Raw genomic sequence first — 5,844 nt, 5'->3', positions numbered from 1 at the left:
TGGGATTGCCATTTGTTTTTTAGGACCAGTGCCAAATATTCAGAAGGTTCTCCTTGACCCAACACTGTAGCTCCATCATGCAGGTGCTCTGATTTCACTTGTTGGTCTTCTACCTGCAAGGGTGACTTCCGTTGAAGTTAGCGGACAAGCTGTTCACCAATCCATCCGTTGTGGGTGAACTTGCTGAATCCTGTAAGCTAAAGCACAGTTGAAGCACCTGTTGAGATTGTTAGGTCAGTCAACAGATTCCCCATTCAACCTCTTTTATCTGAAATTCAGATATTGAATTAAAAATAGCTGAGAAATAATGGTGTGAATATGTTTGGGGTTTTATTCTTCATCCTAAACTTGGCATCTCCAAACATTTCAGAGGAAGTACTGTATTTTATACTTGGAATGCTGCACTACGTGGCTTATGTCTTTGGGTGGTTGTAAAGAGAAAGCCAGAGTCTTACATGTACATCAAACAGATAAATATGATTTTTTAAAATTAAAGTACCTTGGGTATATTCCTGTATTCAGATGTTCTGTCATTTTAAAGTAAAGAATAAGATTAGGAAATGTAGTAATTACTAAAGATGAAACACCAAATAATCCAAAAGTTCCCATTTTGACACTCCAGAGAGCTAATGAAATCATTCTTAGTGATCTGTGGCTCTCATAGATAACCGGTTTTGTATCACTGAAAAGGAATTCCTTTCCTCTCCCAATCTGAAGTTTGCCAAAGTGCTTTAGTGAGAGTTTTTCCTCTGGTGGTATAAACTTGTTTCATGCCACCTTCAGAGATAGTGTAAACAGGGCTTATTTAAAGAATAAAATACAGGTAGTCCTCACTTAACAACCATTTGTTTAGTGATGGTTTGGACTTACAATGGTGTTGGAAAAAATGACTTATGACCAGTTCTCACACTTGTGACCATTGCAGCATCCCTGTGGTCACGTGATCATGATTTGGGTGCTTGGCACCAGTTCGCATTTATGACCGTCGCAGTGTCCTGTGATAGCCATTTTCGACCTTGCTGGCTGGCTTCTGGCAAGCAAAATTAATGGGAAACCATGTGATTCGCTTAATGATCATGTGATCAGCTTAATGCCCATGGTGACTCACTTAACAACCACCGCAAAAAGGTCATAAAATTGGGTCAGATTTGCTTAATGACTTCACTTAGCAACCAAAATTCCAGTCTCAATTGTAGTCGTTAAGCGAGGAGTACCTGTATTTCTTGCTAGTCAGGCATTCTTGTAGCTTGGAGGCAGGTGGTTTATGGAACGCAGAGCAGCACTGTCTACACTTAGTATTGCATGTCATCTTGGAAGGGTTTGCAACTGTCTTTGCTGCCCAAATTAGACCCCTTTTGTCCACTGCTTTTCTCTCCATGTTGCAGGGAGGATTGTGAGAGAATAGAGCGCCACAATCCTGCAGTGTAGTTCCTTTCTATCCTGCTCAGACTGGAGAATTATACTAAGGGGATCTCCTATCTTAGAGCGAAGAATCTCGCTGAGACGGTATCTAGGTCTCTAGTGTTTATTGCCCTGCTCTAATAGACAGAAAATCCTACCAGACTGAAAGGCCATGGGAAACCCTGACAGATAAACCAAGAATTAAGGCAGGTCTGCTCTGAGTTTCTTAGCAGGAAAGTTCAAAGTCTCTAAGCTACGAGTGCATTTTCCCCCCTGGATAGGGGCCCCCTCCTGTTCACCATCAGTACTCATGACAGGGGAAGTAGCAAAGTCGTCTGCTGTCAATTTTTCAGGTTGGGGGGCTCACTTGATTTCCATGTGCAGAGGAGAGGGCTTTGGTGCCTTCCAGTCAGTCTCAAGATATTTATGGGATTGTAGTACTAGATTGTCTTGACTCCTGGCAACCACACTGGCAAGTCCCTGCAGTTTTCTTGGCAAGATCTTTGGAACTGGTTTGCCCTTGCCAGCTTCTTCCTTGGGCTGAGAGAGAGGGACTGGCCCAAGGTCACCCAGCTGTCTTTGTGCCTCAGGCAGGACAAACTCATAGGAAATGGAGGACCGCCTTTTCCCAGTTACATCTACTTGGCCCACCAGATTGGGGAGGCAGGGTATGTTACAGGTCCCCCCCATTAAGGAGGTCCATCTACTGGGACCGAGAAGAGGGGCCTTCTCTGTGGTGGCTTCCTCCCTGAGGAACATCATCCCCGCAGAGATAAGGCTGGCCCCCACCTTCATGCTCTTCTGAAAGGCCCTGGAGACATGGCTTTGCCAGCGGATCCCAGATTGATACGGAGCCTATCAAGTGCTTTGTTTGAATGTATTGTTGTCACCGGGGGAGTGGGGGTTGTACTGGGGTTTTTATTTCTGTAAGCCCCTCGGAGTCACAGTGAGTGACTTGGGCGGCCATAAAAATGTATTTAATAAACAAGTCTCCTGGTTTCTAGTCCAGCACCTTTAATCAAATTGGCTCTCATATAGGAGACTTATGGATAGTTAAATTGCCCTGGTCCAAAGATTGCATAAGAGCTAAACAGGTGGAGAAAGGGTGGAAATGTGTTCTCCGTGCCAGATTACCTTGCATTCAACCAGCAGGTGCTGACAGGACGGTCTAGCAAGTTCATCTGAACATGATGTTTGCCTTGTGACTGAGGCTTTGGGGTCAACGTTCTGTAGTGGAGAAAGCACAAAACCAAGGAAAAACAGAGAACGGGCTTTTTACTTCTTCAGGCCTATTAAAAAAAACCAGCTTAGTTTCTTATATTGTGGCAACTGCTGGGAAATATTCCAGATGTGAGAAGGGTTATTGGCAATCCAGTAATCTGGGAAGAGAGTAAAATCAACCTAAGCATTTAAGGTTTAACTCTCCTTGTAATAAAGTGAATATCCTGTAGCATATTCCTTTACAGCAGGGTTTCCCAACCAGGGTTACGCAAGAGGTTACCAGGGATTCCCTGGGGGATCACGATTTATTTAAAAAATTATTTCAAATTTGGGCAACTTCACATTAAAGAGGTAAGTTTCATTCTTTTAGTTTAAGAACCCTGTTAATGCATGTATACAAGCCTGCACATGAAATGAATATAACATTTTTTTTAACTTCTGGCCTGTATTTGAGCCTGAACGTGCAGGGGTTCCCCCAGGCCTGGAAAATATTTCAAGGGTTCCTCCGGGGTCCAAAAGTTGAGAAAGGCTGCTTACTTTGTTTCCCAAGTAAGTGGATAATGCACTGATTTATCAGACGCATGTAAGTTCCATAGCTTGTACTAACTACACATTTAGTGATAGAAACAAAACAATTGAACAAGGCAAAATGAAAATAATTACAACCAATAGCTGACCAGTTGGCTTTCCAGAACTTTACACTTGCCTTTACTGATTGTGACACAGTAGACTCATCCTATTTAGAAGAGGATTTGTTATCCTATCCACTCTAAACTGCCCCAAAAGGCCCTCAGGGTCATCTCGACAAAACCTCATTGTGAAAAGGAGGAAGATTACACTGGGAGACCAATAAGAGCTAAAACTTAAGCGAAGCCATGAAACTCAAATTTTGACCCCCGAGGAATCCTGCTCAACTCTTCTCTGGATTCTGAACTTTTGTTATAGGTTCACAGCCCAGAGGTATCTGCAGAGTTGGTCAAAAAAGTCAGGATGGGAACCGCTGCAGTGCAATTAAAGCTCTGCCTGGTTTTTAAAGGTAAAGGTAAAGGTTTCCCTTGACATTAAGTCCAGTCGTGTCCAACTCTAGGGGGCGGTGCTCATCTCCGTTTCAAAGCCGAAGAGCCGGCGTTTGTCCGTAGACACTTCCGTGGCCACGTGGCCAGCATGACTACACGGAATACTGTTACCTGCCCGCCGAAGCGGTACCTATTAATCTACTCACATTTGCATGTTTTCGAACTGCTAGGTTGGCAGGAGCTGGGACTAGCAACGGGAGCTCACCCCGTCATACAGATTCGAACCACCGCCCCCCATCATGACCTTTTTGGCCATACCCTGTGGGTGCCCTGCTTGCAGCCAGAGGAGAGCATGGCAAATTAATTTTTAATTGTGGAGTCTTGGTGGAGTCTTGGTGTTCTCTGAGCCTTGTTGTTTTCTTGCAGACGTTTCATTGCCAGACTAGGCAACATCTTCAGTGCGAACACTGAAGAATTAATTAAAATTTCTAATTTTAATTTTAATAGCTAATTTAATTATTAAGTTTAATAATTAATTCTGGAAGGCCCTGAAGACGTGGCTCTGTCAGCAGGCCTGCGGACCTCAGATTGAGACGGAGCCAATCAAGTGGCTGGTTTGATTGTGTTTCTAGTCACCTCAGGGTGTGGGGTTTTTTTTGTATTGTGGATTTTAATTTTGTAAGCTGCCCAGAGTCACCATGTGAGAGTTGGGCGGCCATATAAATTTATCCAATACATAAGTAAATACATACATACATACGTACAATAATTTTGGATGCAGTACTGTGCACTGACCCAGCTAAGTGGAAGTCCTAACAGAGCTGGACCTGATCACCAACTGGATTGGAGACCACCAGGAGACCCCAGGGCTTGTGAATTGAAAGAAACATCCCAGAAAACCGCAAATCCTTTTTACTGCCAAGAAAGCTCCTTGGAGGCACCATCCAATCCCCAGGAGTTGAGTTAGAGCTAGAAAACGTTGTATTTCCTGGGCGCCCTTACTCCAGACTAGTGTTTCTCAACCTGAACAACTTTAAGATGTGTGGACTTCAACTCCCAGGATTCCACTTGCTGGCTGGGGAATCCTGGGAGTTGAAGTCCACACATCTTAAAGTTGTTGAGGTTGAGAAACACTGCTCCAGACCATTGGCTTCTAGCTAAAGAAGCAGAGGATTGAGCTGCGCTTAAAGCTATCCGTCGGCTAGCAGCTGTTGAACCTTTGAGTTTTTCGGTTTAACCAAAACAGAAAGAAACGGCGTCGCCTTTCATCAGGATCGGGAGAGTGGGCGTTGCCCGTGGATTCCCGCTGCTTTTTAAGGACTCTCCTTTAATCCGGAGCTCTGCGGCTTTCTAAACCTCCTTTTTCTACCCCTCCAACTTTCGTTGAGCTTCAAAAGTCCACAACCCCTTCAACAGCAAAGGTGATTTTACGCAGTGCGGTTTGGGTGGTGTAAAGAGTAAAATCACAAGGCTGGAGGAAGCGAAAAAGATGTTACTCAGATGAGGTCCGTGGATCATTCTCCGGTTTCCGCTCGTACGTTCCTTCTTCGCTCATCAATCAAAAACGGGTGGGTTGAAAAACTACCTGGGGCAATTTGGATTGTCTTTCCCGATTAATTCGAAGTGCTTTTTTTTTTAAGAGAGAGAGGACGCGAGGGTGCGTGTATTTGCGATTCTATTAAAGGTTTTGTTTATAATAATTAGGTTCCCCCCAATATATATTTTAAACGTCTTTTTCGTTTTTTTTTAAACTTCCAAAATATTCGCAATAGGACAGCGCGCGTATTTTGAATATATATTACGTCTTACTGCCTTCATAAAACAAAACCCTTAATAGAATATTTTGGAAGGTTTTTTTTAAGGAACGAGAAAGAATACTTTTAATATATATATATATATATATATATGGAGGATCTAATTAGTTTAAAACAACGAAAAACTATTTTTGAACTTCGTTTCCCTTTTTTAAAAAAACAATATTTTTTAAAATGTTCCAAAATTTTCGTCATCCCAACTTGTTCTTTAAAAATTCGCTGAAGTTAAACGTTGAACTTATTACTATTATTATTAATAATAATTTTAAAATCTTGCTTTCGTTAAAATCCAGTACTGAAAAATTGCGTAATTTCTAGCCAAATCTTTGGGGCTAAATCCAATGTAAAGGAACGCCGGTTCTGATCGTTGACGGAATAAACCCACTATGACG

At 42.7% G+C, this 5,844-nt stretch overlaps 1 long non-coding RNA gene across 1 annotated transcript in view; it reads left to right on the top strand.

Annotated features, from left to right (window-relative positions):
* LOC134492206 (uncharacterized) overlaps positions 1-5,844 on the top strand; it is a 313,653-nt gene that overhangs the window by 245,225 nt on the left and 62,584 nt on the right. The window lies entirely within an intron of this gene.

Source organism: Candoia aspera, chromosome 2, assembly GCF_035149785.1.
Source record: "Candoia aspera isolate rCanAsp1 chromosome 2, rCanAsp1.hap2, whole genome shotgun sequence".
NCBI lineage: Eukaryota > Metazoa > Chordata > Lepidosauria > Squamata > Boidae > Candoia > Candoia aspera.
The sequence above is the reverse complement of the archived record's forward strand: the minus strand, read 5'-3'. Positions and strand labels throughout refer to the sequence as shown.